This window comes from Emydura macquarii, unplaced genomic scaffold, assembly GCF_026122565.2.
Source record: "Emydura macquarii macquarii isolate MOO-44397 ecotype Brisbane River unplaced genomic scaffold, CSIRO-AGI_Emac_v2 contig_312, whole genome shotgun sequence".
NCBI classification, from domain to species: domain Eukaryota; kingdom Metazoa; phylum Chordata; order Testudines; family Chelidae; genus Emydura; species Emydura macquarii.
In genome coordinates this window covers 9,702,253-9,729,882 of record NW_027130449.1, presented here as the reverse complement: position 1 = coordinate 9,729,882, position 27,630 = coordinate 9,702,253, and the positions used below count along the sequence as shown (strand labels likewise).

The 27,630-nt window shown below is 47.2% G+C and overlaps 1 long non-coding RNA gene across 1 annotated transcript; it reads left to right on the top strand.

Annotated features, from left to right (window-relative positions):
• Window positions 1-7,304: 7,304 nt before the first annotated feature.
• LOC137164261 (uncharacterized) lies at window positions 7,305-26,080 on the top strand. Its single transcript, XR_010922980.1, has 3 exons — window positions 7,305-7,457; window positions 8,451-8,634; window positions 25,947-26,080. It is a non-coding gene; the product is annotated as an uncharacterized lncRNA (long non-coding RNA).
• Window positions 26,081-27,630: the final 1,550 nt, after the last annotated feature.

The window sequence follows — 27,630 nt, the reverse complement described above, 5'->3', positions numbered from 1 at the left end:
ATCCGCTCTTGTCTCACACTTAGATTGGAAGCTTTCTGGGGGAGGGACCATCTTTCTGTGTTGGTATAGTACCTAGTGCAACGGGGTCCTGGGCCAAGACGGGATCCCGAAGCACTACCCTAATACAAATAATATAGTCAGTCTTCTGGCCAAAATGCAATTACATGGATTGCATTATCTCCCTAAATGCCATTTGCTCGCTTCCTCTCCTAAATTGATGTGCTGCATTGCCGTGAGTTGTTGAACAGCTACCACATTCCACCCCAGAGGCAGGTGTCTTTGGCATCCAACAGGATGTGATGCTGTTGTTATGGTAGCTCTGCTCTAGAGAGAGCTGAAACGAGCATGCTATTATAAAATCACAGTAACAGGGATGTGACTCATCTACTTGTTTAATTTTGTGTTTGATTCCTCAGAAGTCAAATACTAGCTATAAAATTTCATTGGATACCAAATAAAAATCCAGGTGATAAACATGTCATTATTTTATATCAAATAGTGAATTATGTATTGACTTGAAAGCCAGGTCTATTTTAAAACATCACAATGTACACCGCTCCTCTGCCGTGAGCATTTCATAGTTTTCATTTGAAAAGTGAGGGTTAGAAGTAAATGCTAGGTTTGTGCGGAAAGTTAACAAAGTCTGGGCATCATAAAATACCTGCTTCAGTCCATGTGGCTAAAGCAGAACTTAAGTATGTATAAGAACAGCTATACTGCATCATCCCGATGGTCCATCTAGCCCAGTATCTTGTCTTCCAACAGTGGCCGGTGCCAGATGCTTCAGATGGCACGAACAGAAAAGGCTAATTATCCAGTGATCCATCTCCTCTCATCCACTCCCAGCTTTTGGCAGTCGGAGGTTGAGGGACAGCTGGAGCACGGGGCAGTTTCCCTGACTGTTTTGTCTAACAGCCATTGATGGGCCTGTCCTCCATGACCTGATCTCCATTCTTTATTTGAACCCACTTATATTTCTGGCCTTCACAGCCCCACCTGGCGACAAGTTCCATGGGCTGACTGTGTCTTGTGTGAAGAAGTACTTCCGTATGTCTGTTAAACCTGCTGTTACTTTCATTGGGTGATCCCTGGTTGTCGTATTATGTGAAGGGGTAAATAACATTTCCCTATTCACCTTCTCCCACACCAGTCAGGAATGAACCTATGGGACTTGAGATGCATGAGTTCTGAGCTGATCTCTCTGCACAGGCATGAATTTTGCCCCGTATGATCAATTCCAGATGATACACCTCTGCTAATATCCAACCTCTTCATGTCCCTCTTGTAAACCCACTTCTCCAAGGGAGCCTTGGGGAAATTCTTCCCCCCTTCTCATGAAAAATGTCAATTTAAATCCAAACCAAAAATCCCTTTTTATGTCCCCGACCACATACAATTTTGGAGTGGACTTTAATTTTCTTTTTTCTTTTTTAAGTAGTTTGATTTCAGGGCAAATTTTTGCCCAACTGCTCAGAACGTTCTGGTTTTTTTTCATTGCCAAAACCCAATATTGTCTGAAGAAAAGCCTGTTTTTTCTTTAAGAAAACACTTCCAGTGGAAACTTTTGACGAGCTCTCCTTCCATTCTTCTCCTTAGTGATAATCTCTTCTCTTCCCTGCCCTGTACTCTGACTCCAGTGTCACATACACTAGTGTAAACCCACTGAAGTCAGTAAAGTTACATAGGGTAAAAGCAGTGGGACTGAGATCAGAAATAAGGTGTGTGGGGGGGAGGGGGGGTGCAGGACAGGGCTGGTGGCTCAGACACTTATGTACTTGAGTAATGTGCTCACACAAGTTGTCCTATGGGCAGTAATGGGATTGCTCACATGAGTAAAGATACTCGCATGTGGGCATGCGTGTGGCAAGCAGGCACTTAGATCCTAGGATTCTGGGGTAGGAGTATGTCTCATTCAGTGTTTGTGAAGCCCAGTGTAAATGGATAGCACTAGACCAGTGGTTCTTAACCTTTCCAAACTACTGTACCCCTGAAGCCTGAGTCCCACCCCCACAGGGCTGAGGCATGTAACTTAGTTTCATGGCGCCCCTGTGGCTCCAGGCAATTGCCTTTCTTGCCACCCCCAATACCAGCTCTGCACTTGCGACCCCTCTAAACCCCCAGGTTGAGAAACACTGCACTAGACTGATGATGATAAATAATAATGAACAAGTACATGCAATAAATGGAAGCCAGCTGCCAACCACCCCCAGGGGCTGCTATGGACGTTGAGAACTACCAGAGTGCAGGGATATGCTAGCAACCCCCCCATCTCCCTCAGGCCATGCAGCCAGGCTGGAGGGAGCAGTGTAGGAGCCGCTGGTATTGAAGGATCTCCTATACTGTGTGATCTTATTGTGGCTGGTATTGTCTTCTGGTTAAGGCCTTGGGCTGGGTCTCTAGGGACCTGGGTTCAAGTCTCATCTGCGTCACAGATTCCTGGGGTAAATTGTTTAATCTCTCTGTCCTTCAGTTGGCCATCGGCAAACTGGGGTAATTGTTTTTTCCCCCCTTCCCTTTGTCCATCCTGTGTATTAAGCTGCAAGCTCTTTGAGGCTGAGACTGTGTGTGTGTGTGTGTGTGTGTGTGTGTACACGCAACACCTAGCCCAATGGGCTTCAATCTCAGGTGGAGCCTCTAGATGCCACTGCTAATACCAATAATTATAATGTGCCTACTTTAGGTCCACTATCTACCCATGTAGCTGATACCTCAAATTCAACCGTCTTGTAAGTGGGTGTAACTCCATTGAAATTACTGCAGTCACACCAGCTTGTACAAAGGCTGCATTTGCCCGGCTTCTCTGCAACCACATTTTAAGAGACGGACCTCTTGTTTCCTCAGGAGGTTTCAGGCAGCATCGGCACACTGAGAGTTATTTCCTTCTGACAGAACTCTCGATATTAACTTAATAATAGTAACTTCCCAATGTTGCTATCAGCATCCTGCACTGATCACATGACGCAGCCAAATCTTCATCTTCCTGCAGCTCTTCAGCACAGCAGGGTCAATAATTAAAGCGCTTTATTCTTTTCCATGACATGGCCTGGTAGTGAATATAACTGGAGACTCCCACAGGCCACATGGAAGTTTTGAAGCGATTGCTTACACCGTTAATTTAGTCCTGCTTTGCACGTTGCCCAGGCAGGTGCACGATGGAGCCTAATTAAGCTGTGCTAGGAGGTTCACTGATAGGAAGGCAAGAGCTGATCATTTCCACACCGGGGAGCTCCATGGCCATCCTGATCTGGCAGGGATTTAGGAAAGTGGGAGAGAAGAGGAGATGGGAAACGCTGCCAAGTGGAAATCACAAGCAGAGGGTTGTGGGGAAGGAAGTTGTAATCTGTAAGGCCAAGGTCACACACCTGAAATTCCCTCCCTTCGTGGATGACAAGGTGCTGTTTGAGGTTTTTATGCAGTTGCATTTGCACAGAGCCAGAGAGACCACTGGCTCCTAGGGCGGCAACAGCACAGGAGCAACCGTGACAGGGCGAGGTTATCTTGGCAGGACTCCTCGGTGTCAGGCTGAGTTTCAGGTTCAGCTCCCAACCCGTCTAAAGTGGGATAAAGATGTCTGTACACAGCGGTGGCTAGCGATCAGGCCTAGAATGAAGCGATGATTCGTTGCACTTAGTAGTACACGGTGTCTTGCTTCCATGGGTCTCAGAGCCTCCATTAAGCATCCCAAACTCCCTGTGATGTAGTGAAGGTTTACTGGCTGTTAGTAAGACCAGGAAGGCATCCCCTTCCTGCAGCTGTGGGGAACAGAGGTGCACAGCAAGTTCGTGGCAAAGCTGAGACTAGATCCCAGGACTCCTGGCTCTCAATCCCCTGTACTCACTGCTGAAAAATCCGGACTTGTCTGGCTGCAGGATTTGGAGTGTCTCTAATCCTGGAGTGTGTGTTTGTGCCAGCCTGACATTTAGAGATGTTGAGTGCCTGGTATCTAATCCTCTCTGGATATGGCCAGGGAAGTTTCTGCTCTTTCCTCTGAAATGATCTTTTTCCACCTGGAATAGGGCATTTCCATCTCATCCGCTCCCTTCCAGTCTGCAACCTTTATCAGATTTTAGGACTCTCTAAAGAAAATGTAACTACATGCCCCCTTTCTTTTTACATGTGCTATTACACACACACACAATAAAAGTTATTTGAACTACGTGGCATTATCTATCTGCAAAGGGAGGTGGGGAAAAAAAGAAAGAAAAGGACAGAGAGAAGAGAGCAGACGGACCACAGCTCCATTCGTCTCAGTCCCAGCCTTTGATAGATGCAGGAAGCTTGTGCTTCAAGCATGGCCTTCTCATCTCTGAATGTTTGATCTTTCTCCGTATTTGCATCTTGATCAGCATTCCCACCTGACTTCCTATGCTCCCTGCTCCTGCTTTTGATCCCTGCTTCTTGAATCCTGCGCTGTTGTTCAGATGGGTTTGGAAGGGTTTGTTAGCCTGGTCTGGAATAGGGCAGGGGCCAGATTCTAGGGACAGTGAAAAAAGGGGTAGAAAGTGATTGGAGGACCCCAGCTGAGGATCCCCGTGGCACGGAGTCAGCTACACCGACTCCTGTGCCAGCTCCTCCTTCCAGCCCTGGACTAGGTTTAGGCCAGTGGCGTAGCTAGGGGTGGGCCAAGGCCCACTCACTTTGAAAGCAGGCCCACCCAATCAGATTTTAAGCAAGTATCCTGTGTTTTTATCAGCCTGTTTCACTTGTGACAGAAGGCTTGTGCCCACCCATGTCAACCCCAGGCCCTGCCAAAAATCAGTTCTGGCTACGCCTCTGGTTTAGGCAGTGGGATTGCCCAAGCGCTACTCCCACTCTGTCTACACTCCGCCGGTGGATGGCTTTGGGGGGACCGTTACCAGCCATCTTAGTTTACAGCAGTCCCTAGGCCGCTCTAAGCTCCACCAGGGCTGGAACCCAGATCCAACTGGCGTAGACAGCAGGTAGATGCAACCCGCACCCCATGCTCTGCCTTTTGAAGTAGAGGTGCAGCAGCGACTGTGGTGGGCCATGTAGACAAAGCAAACAGTGAAAGAGATGACGAATCATTTTGGCTGCAATAGACTTTTTCCTGCCTCAGGTTCTTTCCTGTCATTGCTCAGAAAAATGTGTCAGCACCAACGTGACTTCTTCTGTCATTCATCCCAGTCTCCTTGCAGTCCAGCACCTTGCACATGCCTGGTAGTATCCAAACAGTTTGAATTGGTTAATAATAAATTGTTTATTATTATGCATGCGTGAATATATTAAGAGCTCCATTCCTGTCAACTTCATGGGGAAAGGGAAGAGAGATCACAGAAGAGCTCACGAGTGATTTCTGGTGTTTGGGGATTGATTATTTCCTTCCCTTTGGGGCTTTTTTTGGTTCCCCTCTCCCATGGACCAGCTTGTGGGAATCAGTCAGAGAAGTATAGCATCCCAGCTCTAAGCCACAGATGTCTGGTATCACGGGGGGCAGGAATTTTTCACTGACTGTCATTTTTCTCAACATTCGTTTGTAATGTCCTATAGAAACTGAGGTATTCTCTTCAGAATAAATCTGGAACCCTATTGGTCAGAAATGGAATTCCTGTGGGGCCGTAGTGTGATCTTTGTAACTATACAATGAGATTCCTGAAAGGCCTTACTGGGATTTCCATGGGATGGTGCTGGGATTCTTGTAGAACCATACTGGGTTTTCCATAAGATCACACTGGCATTCCTGAAGGTTGCTAGTGGGATTTCTATAGCATCGCACTGGGATTTCTATAGGATTATACCAGGATTCCTCTTTGGGATTACTCCGTCTGTTCTCTATCTACTTCGCTCCTTACATGGCCACATCACCATACCCGGATCACCCAGGACCTCTCTAACAACAGAAGATGATTCGGATAGGTGATGGTTCTGCGACCGGGGCACCTGGGGCATGGACTCAAATAGAAGAATGAGAAAGAGGCTATGTGCCCCTCCCAGTTCTGCGAGCCATTTGCAGGTGCTGATTTGATGGAACAGCTCTCCCAGATGAAGGATTCCTGTGAGGCCAGCTGCTCCAGTGTCTGACTGTGAAGAGCCTGTGGTATGCAGTCCAATAGCAGGCTCCAAAGCAGCTTTCTCTGAACCGCCTGGCAGCCACATGGCAGAACTGTAGGGTCCTTTCAAAAGTACACTTAATTCATGAGCCCATACTGAGATGTAGCAAGTTAAAGCACTCTCTCTAACATTTTGACCCAGAGCTGCTGCCGAGTCCCGTGCAGCTGCACTATTGAAACCAGACATTCAGCATGGGCTGGTGCTTTGCTTTTCACAAAAGAGGTTTTTTAATTGTTTTCTAATAAAAGAAATCTACTGACCATTTGGGCTACATGTCGGATCAAAGATGAATCCTATTCGAATCCTATAGGCGTCTCAATGCGATCCTATGGAAATCCCAGTGCAATCTAACAGGAATCTTGGTGTTATACAAGAGAAGCCCCAGTTAGGTCCTGTAGGAATTTCAATATGGTCCACCAGAAATCCTGTTATCCTACAGAAATCCCAGTATGATCCTGAAGGAACCACAGTGTGGTCCTATAAAATCATCAGGTAAGTAGGTAGATTCACCCAAAATTTTCAAGAGGGGAAGAGATTAGAAATGGGCCTGAGATCTCTCAGTAACAGTAAAACAAGCAGCATCCTATTGTTTAATTGCCAGGCTATTTGTTGGTGAGGGAGGGGCTGCTAATCAGACACAACCTCTGGTAGAATAAAAGCCTCACACAGGCAACTGCCTGGGAAAAACAACCGTGCTGTCGCTAAATGCTTTTATTTTTTCCCTTAGTTGTTTGGAGATTCCCGTCACACTAGAAACTAAGCAAAAAGAAAAGGGCTGATTTGAGACGAGATAACATTTAATATCTGAGCTCGGCACGTTCCGCCAATGGAGACGCTCCTCTGTTGTTCTCCTCTTTCCGATGCCTTTCAAAAAATAAGTTGGGATTTGGGTGACTCACGTCATTTATACCCTATTTAGCAGAGATGAACAGGCATTTTGCAGTGTAGCGTGGGCAGAATTCACACCTTTCTTTGCCACTGACTTCCTCTGCCTTGTGATGAGACAGCGGGTGCCAAAGTGCGGTCCTTTCAGCAGGGTCTCCTTGCTGAACCGTTGAGGGGCAGGCATTAATGGTGCAGATTCCTAACCTCCTACAAGAATCCTCCCAGTGGATGCCTGACGTGGATAATACCAATGCTTTGCCCTTTTCTAATATGTTCTAATACAGTGTGTTCCATCTGCAGATCTCAAACTCCTTTTTTAAGTATTGCTATCTCTTTAACAGATGGGGAACTGAGGAAAGGAGAAGAAAAGTGACTTGGCCAAGGTCACCCAGCACATCAGTGGCAGAGCCAGAAGTATGACCCAGGACTCCTGATGCCCTCTGCATTAGACTACTCTGTCTCTCCGGCATCTTTATACAAGGATATCTGAGTGCTCAGCAAACGTGAGTTAATTAAGCATCAAATGGATACTGTTGTCTTAGCCCCATTTTATGCATGGGAAAGCTGAGGCACAGAGATGTATCATTTTCCCAATGTGTCACACACAGCTATTTGCCTCTGATTGGATGTGTAAATGTGGGGTGGTGGGGGAGAGGATTGTGCCTGTGTTTGTTTGAAAACCAGAGCTGTGGATACATTATCAGTAAACACACTTGGATCTTGATTGTTGGGAGGGAGGAATCCAGTCCCAGGTTTGCATCCACATTTCATAGATTGTCCCTGTCTCTGGAAATGATCAGGTCAAAACAACTGGTCCAAATGTGCCTGGGCTTTGGAGGATGCAAATCCCAATCTGAATTGGTGGCCAGAGCCCACCTCCAGTGTAGCAGAGGTGAGGCAGACTCTGCTCTTTTTTACACTGGCGTAAATCCAAAGAAACTGCTGTGAAATCAGTGGCGTTCTTCTGCGTAAATGAGAGTGGAATCTGTGCTGTGCGTGTCCATGTAGGAAAGTGACAGACAGTTTCATATCAGGTGTGGTTGTGTGATGGGCAGAGGGGTGTACAGACGCATGTCTGTGACTACTATGCCTGTATGCATGTGTGTTTAGATATTGACATGCAGAAAAGCAGCTAGTTGTGGGGTAAATGAAAAGTCGCCCCCTGCAGCGTATCCAGTAGGATAAAGCCATCCAGGAATCGCTTGGCTTTGCTAGCTGCCTGATGCTCACCAGACACATGATATTCAAAGAGGCCAGCCTGTCTCTGCCACAGACAGGATCAGGGGCAAGAAATGTCACCAGGCACAGACCTTTCCTTCCTTGCCCCCCCGGGTGGTCGATTAAAAGTTCTACTGCTTGAAACTAGCAGGCCCAGCTGAGACACTGGAGATGAGGCATTGGATTCTGAATGAGACTTTTTCTGCAGAGCTGTCTTCAGCTTTGCCCTTTTCATGTTGCATTTAGCTCATCAGGTTTTACATTTTCGTCACTTACAGAGTCGCTTGTCTCAGAGACCTTTTCTGAAACCATCCTCCAAGGATTCTAGGTGGCTGCGCGTCCACCGATTACGTTCGATGGCAGGTAATTGCCAGGAGGAATGGAGAGAGCAGCTTAAAAAAAAAACCAGGAGCACCAGGTCCCCAGGTCACAGCTCTTTAATTCCAGAGACTGAGCTGAATGGTGAGTGAAATGAGTTTCTTTACATCTCATTAAAGGGCATCTCAGACTTGACCAATCAGATTGTTCTCCCCGCTGGACAATCTAACCTCTGCAGTGTATATGTGCTTTTATTGCTGGAAAAAGACTCCAGACAGCCCTGGAGACTGAAGTCTTGTATTATTCCGCACTAAAGATACAGAATGAGGGGTTGCAGTGCAAGCATCCCATACACATTGCCCTAATCTCCCCTGGCATGCCAGACCCTGGAGTCTTCTCGTGGGACATGGTAATCCAGTCCCTAGCCCATTCAGTCCTTGCCCTCTAAGCTCAGTCTGGGAACCTAGCTAGTGCCAGTTGTGGTGATTTGTTTTTGCAATGTGCATAAGGAGTTGGGCTGAGACCTAGCAAACTTGTTTCTAGAGCTTGGTAAAATGTTCAGAACTAGAGCCGTATGCAGGATGGAAATTCTGTGTTGTAAAGGATTTCTAGAGTTTGAAATTTGGTTTCATTTCAAATTGGAACAAAACTCGTATTTCAAAATCCTCTGAAAGACAATTCTGAGAGAAAATCATTTGGGATTAATGGAAACGTCTTCATTTTGATTTTGACTCTATTGTATCTTTTATATAGTACTGCATGTAAAAAATATTCTAAACTAAAAAGTGGTTTCAAAAATGAAAAATCAAAATGCTACATTACAAAAATGTTTAAATGGGATGTTTTAGCACTGTCAGAACTTTGTATTAATTTTTTCTCTCCCCCCCCCCCCCCCAATGAAATTTCTGAGAAATGACATGGTTTTGCAAAGTGTTGCAGTTCCATTGAAACTGCATTTTCTGATTAGGGAGGGAGAACCTGTCAAAACTTTTCTAACCAGCTCCCTTCATAGCAAAGATTTGTTGGAAGAATTTCACCTCCTCTTCTTTTCATGGTCAGTTTTCTTGAATGTGTTTGTTATTCACTCAATAACTTCTGTTCATAACACGGTCCACAGTTTGTAGGTTATGAGTATTTGGTAAGTGAAATTTGAGCTTTTCTGATTGGCTTATGTGATGTGTTTTTAAATGCCTGGTTGGATGAGCATAATTCTCCAAATCAGATTTCCAATGCAAATGTTTGTGATTATGAACTCAGAATTCATTTCCCCCTCACATATTCTCCAGTATTCACTTAAAATTCACTGCTTCTGGGAACACTCCTGCCAAGAAACTCATTCACTCAGATATTCACAGAAAACAAACATTGGCTGTGAATGGAATTTAGACTCTGAAGTGCCTATATCCCTTTTGAAAATGAGATTTAGGTACCCAAATCATTTAGGCGTTGTGACGCTTGACACAGAAGCTGCTAAATGCCTCTCAAAATCTGGGCCTTACTGCAGTACAAATACATGATGATGATGAACAAATTTTACTCGTTACCACCGTAGCTGGATTTGAACTGGGGACCAGCTTGTCCCTTTATCTGAGCGAAAAAACACGACGTTCTGTTTCATTGGATTGTTGTATCATTACTGTTGGGAGAGTGCAGAGGGGAAGGGAAGGTTGGTTGATTGCTTTGTTTTTTAATTAAATGCTTAAAGTTGTTCGTTCTGTCTTTTCTCTCTCAAAACCAATGTAAAACTGCCACTTTTCATTCAAGAATGAAACTGAGACTGCTTCCCTCAGTCTGTGCAGTTTCACAGGCACTGTCAAATGGCTGCAATGTATTGGAAACCTGTGTTAACATTACCAGCTATCACGTCCCTATCCTAACTAGTTATCCTTGGATTTTCCTACTGTCCATAGAAGTGTCTAATCCTTTTACAGGTCCTAAATCGTTTGCCTCGCTAACACCTAGTGCCAGTGAGTCCCATTGGCTAATTGCACATCATGTAAAGAGAGTTCCCTTGTATCAGTTTACAGTGGATTATCTTTTTATTTAATTGGGCTCTTGCTTTTATGAAAAACAGTAAATGGAAGCATCCAACTGATTTTTCTCTCCACCATTTCTCACCTCCTATGCATCTATCGTGTCATCTCTTATTCAGCTCCTCCCTTTACTAATCGAGTCCTAATCTTTTTAATCTCTCCTAACATGGAAGCCTTTCCAACCTTCTAATTGTTTTCATCACCTGTCTCTGATCCCCCTAGATTTCTGCTCTGTCCGTTTTGAGATGGGGTAAGTAAACTGGATGCAGAATTCCAGGCAACAATGCACCATTGATTTATATATTGGATTTAGTAATTTTCCCAGAGCTCTCCTCTCTCTTCTTAATTCAGTCTAACGTTTTGGGGATTGTTTGATGTTTTTAATTTACCACCCCCGTGTGTGGAGTTTGAAGTTTCCATTGAGCCCTCTTTAATAATGCCTGGGTCCCTTTCTATCTAACTACTGTTAATTTAGAACCCCTCTCTGAGTCTTTCAGACCAGTCCTTTCAGTGTGCATCATGTTACTTTAGCCTACACTGAATTTCATCTGCCAATGTTATATGTGATGTACGGGAGGTCAGACTGGACGATCTGGTGGCACCTTTTGATGATAAACTCTTGTGACTCTGTAATGTGTTTGCCCAGTCACTCCGCACAGTTAGGGCCTGAAGTTCCTCCTAGCCATCTTTAGACTGGGCTGAGCTCAACAACTTTGTGTCCTCTGCAAAGTTTGCTAGTTCAGCCCATCTTCCCAATCCTTAATAACTGATCCCAGGGTGTATTTTGGGGGCAACCTCTTGTTGTTGTTCTTCCATGTAGAAAGTTAACCATTTATTCTTACCCTTTGCTTTGTGATTTATCCAGTTTCTAATCCATGAGTAAATTTTACCTCTCGCCATAAGACTACTTAGCTTTTTTTAATAGCCTCCTGGTAAGGATTTTAGCAAAGGATGATGGGTTTTTTGCAAGTCTAAATGAACAGTATCTAGTCATTCTCTTAGTCACTAATTTGTTGACTTGCAAGGAATTCTAATAGGTGACAGAGACACGATTTTCCTTTTTAGAAACTGTCATGCAGTTTGCAGTCCCTTCTCTGATTGCTTAATCCAGGCCAGGATTTAGAGAGACTTGTGATATGACTTCAGGCAGTCTGAGAGCTAGAAAACTAGAGAGCACCACTACGCCTGTCAGTGTCGAACAGCAGCCATAGACTCCCCATTATATTCATTATAGCACAGTCCTGTTCTTTCTCTGCTGCGGGAGATGGTACAGAAGCTGTGTTAGGTTTTTTCACTATGGTCATGTTTATATAGGACAAAAGTGCTGTTCGTTACTTTTGTGTAGCCCTCGCAGTGAGTCTGCACCACAAAATGCATGTTATGTATGGCTTGTGGATGATCCAGCTTTGCCCTCCCTGTCTGTAATATACACAACCCTTGATTCAAGATGGATTTTTCAGTGAAACAGGGAGACGTGAACCAGTTTCACTCTCTTCCGCCAGGAGCCTCATCCAGCACCCATCAGAATTGATGAAAAGACTTGGATTGACTCAGTAGGCATTGGGTGATCCCCTATGCACGCTTCTGCTCTGCTTGACTAGAACTGTTTTCAGATCTTTCATCTAATGATCTTTTAAGCACTGAAATCCCAGTAAAAAGAATGTTAGAGGGTAGCGTCTGCTAGGGGGATATTCATCTCCTGGGACTCCAGATCCCATCCCAAACTGCATGTAAACAAGATCCATGTACTCACACTTCATCAATAAAGAATAGATGCCCTTGGGTTGAAAAGTGGTTACTGCAGCATTTGCCCACCACCCTATTCTTCTTTAAGGAAAACAAGCAGCAAGGAGGACAGAGAGACAAAGAGATGCTTAATTTAACTAGTGCTCTGCTTCTCATTTATAACTAAATGCCAGCATGTTGACTCCAGTTTCAATCCTGTGTGACAGATAAACCCAATCAGTACTTCTGTGGGACTTCTGTGATAGGTGCCAGCAGGCTCTGGAGCAGTGAATCAAAGCGTTTTCTGAGGCCCATTCAGTATTTTTGCTATGAACCAAATTTGGCCATAAAAATTAATTCCAGGCTGACACTTGGCTTAAAAGTTGCAGCTTAGAAGCAAAATGGTTGTAATTAAGGTCAAGCACCCAGCCAATTTATACCAGCTGGCCTTAAATCTATATTCTCTGTTTGCACCTGATTCTGATCTTGCTTGCATCAGTTTCAGTCTGGAGAAACTCTATTTAATTGGAGTTACGCTGGTGTAATGTGAGAACAAAATCAGGCCTAATTAGACTAGATTTTCAAGTGCTCAGTATCTGTAGTAGGAGTAAAATTTACAAAAGAGCCCGGCTCCCAGTTAGGCAGCAAATCAGAATGGGATTTCAAGGACTCAGGGCCCAGGTGTTCCCCTTATGAGGCTTGTGGCCAGGTTTTCAATTTGCTTTTCATTTAACATGCTGCGCTGCTTTGAAAATCTGGCCTGATTGTGGGTGCTGAGCCCTCCTGAAAACTCTGGCTTGGGGGGTAAAATTTTCAAAAGTGCCTAAATGACTTGGGTTCCGAAGCCTCTTTTGAAGTGAGGTCGAAGCTCTGAGGTCTTACTGACTTTCAGTGAGAGTTCGGCTCCCAGGTCATGTAGGTGCTTCTAAAAACGTTACCCTGTATCCTTCTCTCTATCACTGGAGGCCTGGTCTACACAAAAAGGTTGGGTCAACCCCTCCTGTCAGGGTAGGTGTTTGTCTACACTGATGAGCCACAGTGATGCAGCTGCAGTCGTTCAAGCGTACACAAGCTCTATGTATGTACTTGGGGGTGTGTGTACATATGTGTGTGTTGTCTTGGTGTGCATACAGTCCTAGCTCCGGGTAGAATGTGTAGCACCATAGATATCCCTATACATGAGAGTGTGAGTTACTCTTCTCCAATCATCATAGCTGAAATTCAGAATGAAGAGCTAATGTGGAGTGGGACCCGGTCACTTTCTGAAGCGAAGTCATTACAGATGTGTGTTGGACCATGTCAGTCAGAGAGAAAAGGCCCTGAATGGAGGTGCTAAAAGTGGAGTGTGTCAAATGCAGTTATGCCTGTTAGGAGGAGAGGGCTTTCTGGCAGTTCATGGGGGGCAGGAGGGGAACCATTTCTCAGCCCAAACTGGCTTTGTGGACGATGCTGCGATGCCAGCCATAAAAGGGGGGAAGAACTGGCGGTAGGACTGGAGGTGTAACTGCCTGCTGGGGGCAGACTGTTCACACGCAGAGCAAGACGGGACACTCTGATCAGATGGCAGCTTTGCCGAGTCCAGGGGGACAAGGCGGGGGTCCCAAAGGGGTGTCCACTGAATATCACCTGCCGCTGGCAACTGTCTCCCTTGATCTTTGTGCCAGTTAGTATGACATTTGCAGGGTACTGCTTTCTTCACCGGCACCCTGTTGATTGCAGGGTTTATACCATCCTAGGCCAAAGTGTACACTCAGCCACCCTTCGTAAAGCTAGGAGAACTCCACTGAACAGAGTGATGCTGTGTGTGATGGGGCGCCTACCCCACACTCGCCAGGAAGGGGTTAATGGAGGCTAGATGGACCAATTAACCTATTAGGCTGAAGGCTGAGATGAAAGCCCTCATTGGGGAAGCTCACCTGTGCCAGGGAGCTGATAGCAGGTGGGGGGTTGCAGGGAGGTCATCTGCTGTCACTCCCTGGGAGAAGGGAGTTGTGTCTGGGGGCTATAGAGACAAGAAGCCCACAGTTTGTCCCTGGGAGGAAGGAGTAGAGAGGCTGGCAAACCCCACAAAGGGGGCGGGGAGAGTGCTGGGGTAGGAAGCGGGGCAGGGAGTAAGCAGCAAGAATGGGGACGGAACAGACCTTGGCTGCATGTTGTTGAGTTCCAGCCTCAGGGCCCTATGGGTAAAGCGTGGGCCCGGGTTCCCCTACCCGCCCCTGGGGAAGTGGCACCGGCAGGGCAGTGAAGCGCAAGACAGCCTGGGTCAGTGTGGCTGTGAAGGACTGTACCCTGGAAGGGGGGGAAAGCTGAGTGACCTGGCTGGAGGGCCGAGTCACAAGGAGGGTTCCGCAGTGAGCGTGGAGCCCCAGAGCAGAGAGAGACGGAGTGACAACGTGCAGCCGTAGGAAGGGGCACCCCAGAGCGGCTGGGGGAGGCACTAGCCTTGTGGTGAGTTGAGCACCTATGACATACTGGTGTAAGTGAGATTCAGATCTGACCATTTGCCTGTAGGAATGGCCTCCATGGATCAAGCCAGTGCCCCATCTTGTCCTGCACCAAATGCTACATAGGAAAGTGCAAGAAACGCTGCAGTCGTCAATTACCACTGCTGACAGCGAAAGCATCTTCCTAACGCACACCACTTAGAAGCTGGGTTAAGCTCTGCAGCATCAGGCTTTATAGCCTCATTTAAAAAACAAAAACAAACAAAGATTCCTGCAGTGTGTCCTTGACATCAACTCTCCTCCATTTCCGAGGTTCAGTGTTAAGTGCATATCACTGAATTGTCTTTTTATTTGGAGTTGTGATTCATTTCCCAAGGATCAAACCTGTTGTTCTGATCCAAGAGTCGGGGTCAGATTCTGAGCGGATGTAAATCCTCATAGCTCCATTGAGTTCAATGGAGTTACACCTGGTTACACCAAATGAGGTCCTAGCCTGCAATATGTGACACACAAAGGCAGTGAGAGCTGTACAATGAACTTCAGTAACATAACAGGTGCTGCTCAGAAACCGACCTGATCAAAAGAGGAATTATTACATGATGGGAGCAATCGGCCCTCCGCATTAAGTGGAAAAACCTCATACAAAAGCATAGCTGAGCCATGCTTCTTCATAATAATTGACACATACAATTAAGTGACTGTTGTGCTTATGTGTGTATGTATCACGTGGTCCCAATAAAGCACCAGGAGACTGCCCTCGTTGCTACTCCGACTAATTACATATCAGTTAATTGCATCAATCATCTACCTGCATATCCAGCGGGGGTCCACAGGCTGTTCATTGTCATGTGAGGGCAAGAAATGGGAAATTAGGCTAGCTGACAGTGTCTGTAACTGCTATGCTTAGCCCTGGGCAACTGCGTATTCTGCTTGTATGCGTGTAGAAGAAATGACCGTATAGTTGTGCATGTAAGCATGCTCGTTCCCCTTCAAGCGCACATGCACACCAACAAGCACTGGCTCCTGCACACATTCACACCCTTGCACGCACACACTCATATGTAACATCTGCTCATGCATGTGCTGTTAGTCACCCATGGTATGGGCCTCAGTTTTTCTCTCCACTACTCCCTTATTAGTTTCTGTCCCTCGCCTAAATGTCTAGACTTGCACGAATAAGATCTCACACATGCACCAGCTGCAGCATTGCCGGATGCAAATGCCCTCAATGTGCGCACGCATACACCCGCTCTCTCACACCCTCTCCCATGTACACTTATGCACGCGTGCGCATACAAATGCACACCCCCTCAGGCCAGGAGGAAAAATGGTTTCAGGGTTAAGGCACTGGTTTGGGGCTCAAGAGCTCTGGGTTAATTCTCTGCACTGCCCCAGACGTCCTGGGTGACCTTGGGCAAGTCACTTAAGCTCTCTGAGGTTCCCCTCTAAAATGGCAATAAAAATATTCCTTTTGTCCTGTCTATTTGTAAGTTTTTCAGGTCCTGGATGGCTGCTTCCTACATGTTTCCACCCAGCGCAACAGGGACTGATCTTACTTGGGATCTCTGGGTGCTACTGGAATACAACTAATCAGTGTGTGTGTACTCAGATGTGCGAAACCTTGCACACGCATACAATCACAGATGTGCTCTGTCACACCTACATATAAAATACGCACTCATCCAGAGTGCATGCGTGCACACACACCCTCACTGTGCAGCTAGGATACCAGAACACAGCTGTTCAAATCCCTTCAACTCCGGCTCCCTCATTTTAAACCAATATGAGAGAATTATTAGGTTGTGATTCAAAAAGAAAATTGAAAAATCCCCCCCCTCCCCTTTTTACTGCGAGCCTTACCACTTTGTCCCTGCCTATAAGCAGCCATATTCAATGCGTTCTCTGTCAGATTGGACTGATGGATGCCCCGTGTGCCAGTTTCTTAAAGTCCACAAACGTAGGAAGTTCTGCTAGTGACGAGAAAACGGCCTACAACTTTGTGTACAGATGGGGCTGTGTGCAAACCCATTCTCAAGACTGAAGAACGGCCTGGCTTGTTTCAGCCATCACAATCCTCTTTGCTTCCCCCCATGTCTCTGTGGGGGATTGTCCCGGGATGCACTCTGCAGCCTGACGATGCGTGCCCCTCAATGGGACTCAATCCTCTGGCTTCAAGGCCAAGATTCAGCTCTATCCCATATCTTCCGTGCCCGAGCCTGAATGTCTACACGTTTTCTAGCACCGTAGAGTGAGCCTGAGATTGCAGATCCGGCCTCTGAGACTCACTGCCGTGGTATCTGCTTCCCCTGTAGACATATCTGAGTTGCCACGGCAATGCTAATTGACACTCCTAATAAACAAAAGGAGTGTGGAAGCCTGCAATATGCCCTGGCAGCCCAGGGACACGGTAAAGCATCAGTTGTCTCTTGGGGGAACCTAGTTATCTCCACAGATGTGTCTGGCAGCTCTCAGCAACTTGTCTAGCAATGAGGCCTGAGCAGAAAGCCACGTTCTGTCATGTCAGCCTGGACCTGCTTTGATGAGCCCCTTGGGAATGCAACGTTGTCCAGGCTGGCTCTGCTGTCTTCCCCTACGACTCTGCCCTTCGGCCGTAGGTGCTGATGCAGGGGGTGCTGTCACATCCCCTGGCTTGAATTGGTTTCCATTATGTACTGGGTTTACAGTTTGGTGTGATGGCTGTCAGTACCCGCACTATAAAAATAGTTCCAGCCTCCCACCTCCTGGTATACGTGACTTGGCATCAAATTGGCACAACATCTCTAAGCTTCACCTCCTCCCATTGCTGAGCCTGTAGGTGGCCCCTGGACCTTGGCCTGGTTGGTGAGCTGAGCTTAGGAAACTCTGGAAGGAGGCGGGAAGGGAACTCTGGAAGGAGTTTTCAAGTGTCGTCTAGTGCAGGGCTTCCTTTATCACCCAAATCCAGACCCACAGCTCAAGGGTGTTTGAACTGGGGGGGGGGAGAGGGGCTGGTTAAGGCCATTCTCTAAAACATGCTTATTAAGTCAGTCACCTGGATGCACGTGCTAGAGAAACAAGCCACCTCTTCTCGGTCAGAAGATCTTCACACCCCATGCACCCATAGCTTTCTCTCCCTATTCCTTGGAACCACCCCTGCCTTTGTCCAGAACGCGCTCTGTCCCCTGCACCTCCTTCAATCCTCTTGCACTGCACTTTCCTTCACCTTCCCTGCCTGCTGAAGAGCAGCTCATCTGTGCGTCTGGTTTTGCTGATCTCTGAAGCAGGCTTAGTAAGCTCACGAGGCTGACTCGGGCTGTGTGAGGCGGGATTGATGCTGGAAGATTTTTCTAATTGCACTCCCAGGGAAGCGCAGATTGAATTTACTCATCCTTATCTAGATAAAGACGAGATCTCTGGTACGTAGGACCTCAGCTACAAAATTGCCAATTTACTTTCCAGCTCATTCGGTAAGTTCAAGCTGAACAAGTTGTTCCAACTTTCCCTACTGGGACACAAGTTTGTCTCTCCCTCCTGAAACCATGGAAGACTTTATTGCATCCAATTCCAAGTTCTTCCCAGGTTTCCTCTCGTCCTTCATAGCAGAATTTGTGCTAAGCTGTAAACCAGACGTATAGGACCCAGCTCATCCAGGTGCATACATCCACGTTTACAGAATCCTAGAATAACCAAGAAAGCTGCTATACGATCATTCCCCTTCCCCAGAATAATCTGCACCGTTATACACGTTATGGAGGGGTTTAACCATTTGTCATTGCTGGAAACGGGATGAGATGTTGGACAAGACACTGCCTTCATCTGATCACTGGAAAGTAGAAATTGCCATTGAGATAATATTGCATAGTAGGTATGTTATGAGGGTTTTACACCTTCTTCTGGACCACGGGGCATTGGCAACTCTCAGGATACAGGACGAAATAGGCCATTGGTCTGTCCTGGCATGTTGTCTATGCTACAGTGCCAGGAACAAGGAAACTGGGCCAAGGAGCCTGTGGCACTGGCTGTCTGGCTTCTGAATGTTTCTCATTTCCTATAAATTCACCGTTAGGGCCTGAATCCTGATCTCAGCTATGCAGGTCTAAATTAGGAGAGACTCCGGTGGAGACCGTGGAGTTGTACCAGTGTCTAAACAAGAGCAGAGCCAGGCCCTCGGTCTCTGGCACGACCATTTAGAGACGCACTGTGTCAATTCCACAACTCTGAGCTCCCGGTCCTGCGCGGAGCTCTGATGTTGGGTCGTTGGTTGCAGGCCTTGGAGGAGGCTCAGGGGGGAAAGGGTGGCCGTGATCTGTGTCCTGCAAGTCTTGAGGTTAACAGCATGATTAAAATATTAAGAAAGCAAGTGTAATCAAAGTGAAATATTGTGCCCCTGCCAGCATAAATCCAACTGCAGCTTCTAGTGCTATCTGACAGGTCGCTGGAGAGACCACGCTCCCTGTCTCTGTAGGGGGAAAATCACTCACCAGTGTAGCAAATGGATCCAGTCATGCTAATTCGTCTCTCACTGACACTGGTTATGCCTGTTGTAATTCCCTTGGCTTCAGTGGAGTTATTCCTGATTTGCACCAGCGTGCAATGAGACTCACCAGCCTCATTCTGATCCATCAAGGGTCTTACCCTACAGTAACCCCACTAACTGACTTTAATGGAGTTACTGCTGATTTTCTCCAGTGTTAATGGGATGGGGGGGGGGTGTCTCAGACACTCATTGCTTGCTGGAGACCTTTTACATCCTTCTCAGCTACTACGACAATTCCCCAAGCAGCTGAGCAATTTGTTTCTGTATTACACTTGTGAAGCACTGGAATCTGGAGTTTCACTCAAGAAGCCCCTTTAGGTTCCCTGACCAGCCTGCTCCCAGGCCAGAGATGCCCTTTCTCTGAAGACTCCGGCATTTTTTAGAACACATGGAAGGTGACTTAGGGCTCAGGGCTTCCTTCCCCCACATCCCCACTCTTCTGCTGACGTGCATGTTAATTCAAACAAGCATTTCCTTATTTATGCAAATGGCCTCACCAAAGACCTGGCTTCCTATCACAAGGAACAAGTCCTTGTTCTAATACACAGAATATGTTCTGAATATGCTCAAACCATGGCCAAGGGGTTGCTTAGAATTCTAGATCCAGATTTTGAAGTTATAAATAATTATTTATCTATTTATTTCTGTTGGGGTAGCTCCTAGGAGCTACCCCGATCCTGGACCATGACCTCGTTGGGCTAGGGGCTGTACAGACACAGACCAAAAAGATTGTCCCTGTCCCCCAGAGCTTACAATCTATGTATATCAAGAGACCACAGGTGGATACAGGTGAAGAGATGGGAGAGCACAATGAAGCTATCTTGGTCGGCAACTATTGGAGTTTTTCTTTTCTGGGATTTTTTGTTTGTTTGTTTGTTTTTGTTTTGTCGGTATCACGGCACCAGAAGGATTAGAAGGACAATGACGTGGCTCTCTAGATGTTCATGGAGAGTGCTTCCTGAGCATGAGGGACAGCAGGAGAGGGAGCATGAAGGCGCTTGTTCGAAAAATGTACCAGATTGGTGATGAAGGCTGGCGTCGTGGGCAGAGCGGAGGTGGGAGCTGACTTCTCCATAGTGAACGAGAGTGTGGGCAGGGTGGAGATAGGAACTTTAAAGCAATCTTTAAGGATAAAACGTCAGCCAAGAAAAGCTGCTTCCGTTGGCCTGACCTTGGGGCTTAAAATCACAAGACCTTTGCCCCTTGCCGTCCACGGAACCAGCCCTGAACATGCAACTTTTGGTGGACGGGGAAGATCAGTAAATCCGCGTAGCTCAACTGAAGCTGCTGGAGCGATGTTCAATTTACACCAGCTGAGGATCTAGTCCAGTGTTTCTAAGTCTCTTCTGGTGTCACCCCAGCACCAGGACATAAAGCACCGAGCAGCCCCTCCTTTTTGTAACCCAGGCGTAACCAAATGTGGGACAGGGAAACAGACCACCAAAGGGCAGCTGTTTCTTCATCTCTGTCCAGGGTTTCCTCAGAGGAACGGGAACACTGGATTCTATGGACGTGTAAAAGGTTAGGAGGAGGATTGATTTCTAAGGGTTATGGAGTGTGAAGCAGATGCAGTGGAAGCCAGCCAGGAACGTAACAGGTCCAGGTTTTATGGCTGCCGTACAGAAGCTGTACAGCTGACTTTGAGGTGGGTAAAAGTCTCATCCCAGCTGAATACATTTCCAGAGGTATTTCTCCCAAGCGTTCCCCATCTTCTTGCCGTGATCCCAGTTTACCGACCCGCAGCTTGTTAAAGTAGCTATATCCCTTTCCATTCGATAGCATCTAATTGGTTGCGGATAATCCTATATTAACTCTCCCCGGCTGGATCAAAAGGCCCTTGCGCACCTCAGTCACATCCCATCTCCGCAGAAGGTTCTGTTATCATGTTTATGAGCAACCGCCACAGACAGGAAATTTGCATATAAATAACCTGCCAGCATGGAAAGTCCGAGAGAGGCACCTGGTAACTACTTAATTTATTACTCTGGAGAGAGGCAGAGGCAAGCAGGCCACTGTGGCTGGAAGCTGTATCAAGGCAGATTCATCTCCCGTCAGTGCTTCGGCCATGCTGCTTCCATGGCCCCATACGTAGGAATTTTTGTGTGTACACCTAAAATTTAGATACGGCCGGGCACATTTCAGTGGCTCCTGCCTCCTACTGAGAGGGTGGGCTAAGACCGAGTCTCCTGATGCTGGGGGCCGTTGCTAGGTGTGTTAACCAGAACAGAGCGTGAGGGAGCCTTTTGTTAGCCCTATTGCCAGAGCCGACGTTGAAGGTTAATGACGTGTCAGCCTTGGGCTTGCCCTTCCCTGCGCTTCGAAGGCAGGAGGAAGAGCGACCCAAGGGAGGGTCTTGTTGTGTAGGCAGCAGACTGGGATTCAGAAGATCTGGGACGGTTTATCTCAGATCTGTCACCAGGAAGAATGGCTCCGCTTGTGGGAATCTCCCTCCCATCCCGTGCAGTGACGACTGAGGCCAAGAATGCTTTTAGCTTCTCCACAGCATCCTTGTCTTCCCTGCGCGCTTCTGCGGCGCCTCGATTGTCCAGTGGCCCCACTGATTGTCTGTCAGGCTTCCTGATTCTGAGGTACTTCAAAAAAAAAATGTGCTGTTAGCTCTGTAGGGAGGAAGTGGGGACAACAGGGGAGTGGAGGGAATCTGACATTCCCTCCCCTTCTTCCCCAACACACACACACGGGGGTAAGGCCATGAAGAAACATGTCAGGGGAAATAAGCCTCTGCAATGGTTGTGGGTCAGGGTTGGGGCCGTATGTAGCTGTGATGCTGAGGATAGCCCCTGGACATGGGGCATTTATCCAGGATGCTGCAGCGGTCGCTGGAGAGGGTTATGCAGTGATCCCAGGCGTGCCTGAGCAGTCGGAGAAGGACACAGAGGGCTTACAGCTGGGCATTTGGCATAGAGGTGGTGGAGTAAGACCGGGAAGAGCTGGTACAACAGGGCATTAGGGACGGAGTTGATTGAGCAGGCTGGCTGGAGGAGGGGACACAGCAGGGCTTCCGAGTGGGGATTGATTAAGCAGCATGGGAGAGATGCAGGGAAGTTTTGCTGTTGCCAGGCTCTTCTGCAGGAGATGGTTGTGGAGCAGGAGTGAAGGGCTGAGGCGGAGGAGTTGCTAGCGTACAGGGGGTCAGTGATGGAGCAGGCTGAGAGGAATCAGAGGCACGAGAAATAAACACATTTGCAAGGCGTGTGAGGCTTTTGTCGATGGGTTTTTTCTGTCTCCCGCTTCTCCCTCCCCCTTCCCGCTTAAGTAACGATAATGAAACAGAAACAATTAATATAATGTCAGCCGCAGGGCGAAGTGCGAGTCAGAATAAATAAAACCGGCCCGTTCTGGCTACACATTCAAACATATTCCAGCCTAGATAAAAAAACAAAGGAGTTCAAAGAGAATATAATGAATTGGATGAAGTAAACAGCTAATCGCCTACAGATGCTATCGGATGGCAAGCAGGGGAGAATGCTGAGCAATGCCATAGGAGTGGGGAGCCACGGATGGGAAAGTCCGAGTCCGAAGCACCCGGAGTGACCGTGACAGACCCGGGGCCAGATCCTTCGCTGCTCTACAATAACGTAGCCACTCAGGGATCTGGCTCAATCTATGTCAGACCCAGCTACAACACCGCTGCCTGCCAGCAATGTTAAGGGTATGCATAAGCCTGCGAAGGCAGGAAGGGCCCCGAATGAAGCAGAGTTGGAGAAGTCCCTCCACGTTGGATTGGGGGGAGCATGATTTTGAAGAAGTAGGACTCTGGGTGGGGGGGGGGGGTCCACACACTGAAGGGAAGCTTCCTTGCACTGGCTTTGTGACATTAGGGCAGTGGGGGTGGGGAGGGCAGCCTCCCAGCCCAGGTAGACGCTCACCTTAGCAGGGATGGTGCTAGTGTGTTGAGCTCAGAGGGCTAGCTTGAGTCTCCACCTCTGCTGCAACCTCCACGCTATGATTTTTGAGCCAAGCGAGCAGGACTCTGTCTATCCTGGGCTGGCTGGCTCGCTCCCAGCTGTAGTGTAGACGTACCCTTTGAGGGTTGGTGGAGATGCTTCTGTATGCGCCCTCTGTCCATTGCCTCCTGCAGGACTAGAGGGAGTTACTGTAGCCTGGGGGCAAATGGGAGGCACCTCTTAGCCTTCCACAGAATCCCTGCTCTTGGATAACAGCCCCATATCTTATGACTGGTACTATTATCACACCTAGGAGCCTGTTGCACTAGGCGCTGCAGAAATACAGAGGAAAGACTGTAAGCTGTTTGAGGCAGGGACTGTTCTACTAGCTCTGAAATTCTCCTCTCTCTCTCTCATTCATTAGGGCATTAGAGATGAATCCAAATCCAAACCCCTGGTTTCAAACACTCCCAAAATTTTGATCTAGATCCATACTTCATGGTTAGTCCATAACTCGAGCATGGGCCAAATCAAAGTTCTCTGTTCACCTATCCACGCTATCGCTCTGGAGTGATCGGGAAAGCGGACATCTGGATCTGAACTCTCTAGCTCATGCCCACAGCTGGGTGGTATTAGGTTTTCTATGTGAACTATAATCCTGAGGTTTATAATTGCATCTGAGTCGGATTTTAAATCTATTTATTATCCTGGTCACTGTTTATTTGTATTACAGGAGCATCTAGAGCAGTGGTTCTTAACCTTTCCAAACTACTGTACCCCTGAAGCCTGAGTCCCACCCCCACGGGGCTGAGGCATGTAACTTAGTTTCGTGGCGCCCCTGTGGCTCCAGGCAATTGCCTTTCTTGCCACCCCCAATACCAGCTCTGCACTTGCGACCCCCCTAAAACCCCAGGTTAAGAAACACTGATCTAGAGGCACCAACCAACCTGTAGGCCCCATTGTTTTAGGTTCTGTACAAACTCATAGGTGAGAGACCATCTCTGCCCCACAGAGCTTACAAATCAAATAGACCACTCAGGCAAAGGGTAGGAATAGAAACTGATACACAGAGTCAAATGAAATGACTTGCTCAAGATCACTCAACAGGCTGGGGGGCAGAGCTGGGAACAGACCCCATGTCTCCTGAATCCCAGCCCTCTGCTCTATCCATTAGACAACACTGCCCTCCAACTCAGGGGCAGCTTTTCTCTATAGCTACTTCTCTGTAAGATGTGTCCGCCCAATTGTATGTGGGCTCAATGCTGTTCTTGATACCGGAGAGTTGGGGTGAAAGTCCAGAGGGAATGAGAGAGAGTGCATTCACCAACCTTCAAGATTTGTACTTGAAACCTTGAGTCTTGTACATTTCTCATTGTTAGCCAGATGGGACTCATTCCAAGTGGATGTTTGCAGAACTCCGGAGGAGCATTAGCAGCTCCAGATCAATGCTTCAACCTTCATTCAATTTCTATTTTCTTTCACGGCCCCTGGGGACCGACTCAGAACTTTCATCTGAAACAGAGACGTGGGGTTAAAAAGGGGACTGGTTCTCTCTGCGAAGAAACATTGTCTCCAGAACTGAAGGGACTTTAACTTCAGTGTCTCAGCAGTGCAGACTGAAATTATTAACAGCGTTTCTGATGCTTGTTCAGAGAACAAGGTGATGGGCTCAGAATAAGACCCCAAATAGCACAGAACAGGATCGTATTACTATGCTTTTATGCAGCTAATATTGCGACAAATCCTTCTGCCATTGTGCATTCCCAAATAGTCAAGAGAAATACTCAGGGTGCTCCAAAGCAAAGCCTGGGCCTGCCCATATTGGCAGCAAACAATGTATTCAGTGAATGTGGCCTCTGATGAAGAGCATGGGAGGGTGGGCACCAGGCAATCCTGGATTCTAATCCCAGCTCTGACTGAGTTCTCTAGAAAAAAGTCACTTAATTGCTCCGTGCTTCAGTTTCCCCATCTGCAAAAGAAGGATTTAGTCCCCGCCTATCTATGAGCTTTATTGTTTTAGCTCCTTGTCTTCTCTCCACCAGTAAACTAGCCTTTAGTGCCCATTGGTCTATTTCCCCCCCCAGCAGCACTGTGTTTTCTCTGCTTAGGCATGGAACAAACACCTCTCAAGATGTCCGATTCCAACACTTCTAATCAAAGCAGAATGATTTGACATTTTTCATTTCAATTTTCCTGATTGGAAAAATCAAATTTGACTGAAATTGACATTTTCCTGGGGGGGGGGAACCCTCCCATTTTGATGAAAATGTCTTTTATGAGAGGGAAAATTTGTCACATGAAAAGTTGTGACCAGGTCCAGTTATGACATGGTGTAAAAAACATGCAGAGGGTTGCTCTTGTGGTTTATGTCCCCTTTGGCTGAGTTCGTTCTGCCATAACTGATTCTCTCCTGGGCATATTATATTGATGGCCTTAATATTACCATTTTTCAGGCTGAGCAGTGATGCTCTGCCTCTGGGAAAAGAATTCTTTGCTGGACTTGGGTAGCAAGCGTCCATAAATAAGGAGCAAATGGTGTGTGTCTTGGGCTCTTTTGGGTGACGAAAGGACAGTGCAAATGCTGAAGTCTCCAACAGACAAACTAAACTTTATTTCCCTCTGTATCTCAGCCTTTGTTTCCCCGCCTCTCCACTTGGCATTGTCTCACTGTAGATGAATCTCAATATTGCTAAAGTCCCCATTCCGGTTCCCTGTGTTCCACCAGGAGAATTTCTCATCAGCGTTGTAAAATGCCTCATTAGGAAGGAACCAGGCTGCAGAGGCTTCGTTGTGCAGGAATCCAAGGGGTATGACATGCACTCTTCTTTTGCAGGCTCGGGTTAGGAGACGTCGCTTCCAGCTCCGATATTTTGCTTGACTTGCCCTGGAATTGTCCCCTTCACATGCGAGGGGTTTTCTTCTCATCTGCATCCATTGAACTGAGTGACTTGAAAGCTTATCTGCATCTCTTAGCATCAGCCTGCATCCCCCATACTCCTTCCAACTCTGCAGCTCAGGAAGGCATGATCTCACAAGGGGCGTTGTAATAAAAACATCCCAAGCCTCCATTTCCCCCCAGAACTGTGTTCTCTCAGCACTGGCCTGGCAAATGATGAGCCTCGTATGCTCAACAGGCTTCTTTCCATGCAGTGAATTTCATCCAATGGCCAAACACGGAGCCATACAAAACTTGATTTTTACGCCACGCTTTCTTGTGTGTGCTCCTATCTCTGCGTGGTTTAACCTTCTCCTTTCCTCAGAACTGAGTGGAACAGAGGATTTGCCACTCATGTCTCATGCTACTTGGTGTTGTTTCTTAAGCCAGATCCTGGAGTCCTGTGATTATCTGACAGTCTCAGCTTTTGTTAAAAATAATAAGTTTCTAGTCCTTACAGCTGATGAGAATAGCTTGAAAACCTGAACCAGAAAGGCTCAAAAACAGAAAGGCAAATAAAAAAGAACCCCAGTTCCGCAACCTGCCCGGAATTGAGAAAGCGGAGCACAGGTTGCAGAGCGCAGAGTTTTTGGAGGAGGCGCTGGGAAGTCAGTCTGCGTGCACAGGGCTGGAATGCTAGGTGCAGGTGCAGCATTTCTGTAAATAGTTCTGTTAATAAAAAGCCTGTTTAGTTTCAATAACATGAAGACCTCTCATTATTACTCAGCACACAGTACATGAAACATCCAAATGTATGATTTAAAAAACAGTCTACTGATTGTTTTTAATCACTTGAGGATAATTATTGTGGTGTGTAGGAATAGGGTAAGTTCCCTTAAAACAGCTTGTGGGCCCTGTAGGCGGCACTCACTGGTTTGTGTTAGAAGCCCGTAGAGGGCAGTCACAGCCGCACCCTCTAGGGAGGTAGCTAGTTTTGTGTAGTGCCTGGGCCCACGAGCAGAACCAAAGTTTTCCGCCAGACCTACTGACGGGGCTCTCTGAAATGCAGAAATCCCCTCTGGCTGTTTGTTTTGTTTTTTTTTTTTTATTTAATATGCTGCTCCCAAGGATATGGTCTCCGATTCCATTAACCTCTTTCTGCGAGTGATGCACAAATGAACTGCGGAGGACAAGCAGGCTCAGGAGAGTAGGCGTTGGCCACAGTGTGAAAAGCAGAACAACCCTCCCCATGAACACACCCCCTCAGGCCTGGGGTGATCCCAGGCCTGGGCAGGAAGATATGGGGGTTGGGGGGTCACTTAGAAGCCCAGCTCCCGGGTGTGTGTCATTTCTCTCCTCCTCCTTTGCCTCGGCCGTGGAACACGGTCAGTAATTCCTGCAGCTGAGACAGCCAGAGCGGGTATGGATAGAAGTGTAAGTTCTCCCTAGGTAGTTGGGTCTAAGGCTGTCTAAGATGGTGTAACTCCCAGATGGCAAGGAACCAGGGGTGTCTCTGAAGCTGATGATGAAGTGTCAAGTTCAAAACTGGTGTCAGGGAGATCCAGAATCAAGCCTGTAGGCAGCTCCCTGGGCCAGTTCCCATTCTCATACACCCGTGAGAAGCTGGCGTGACTCTAGTGAC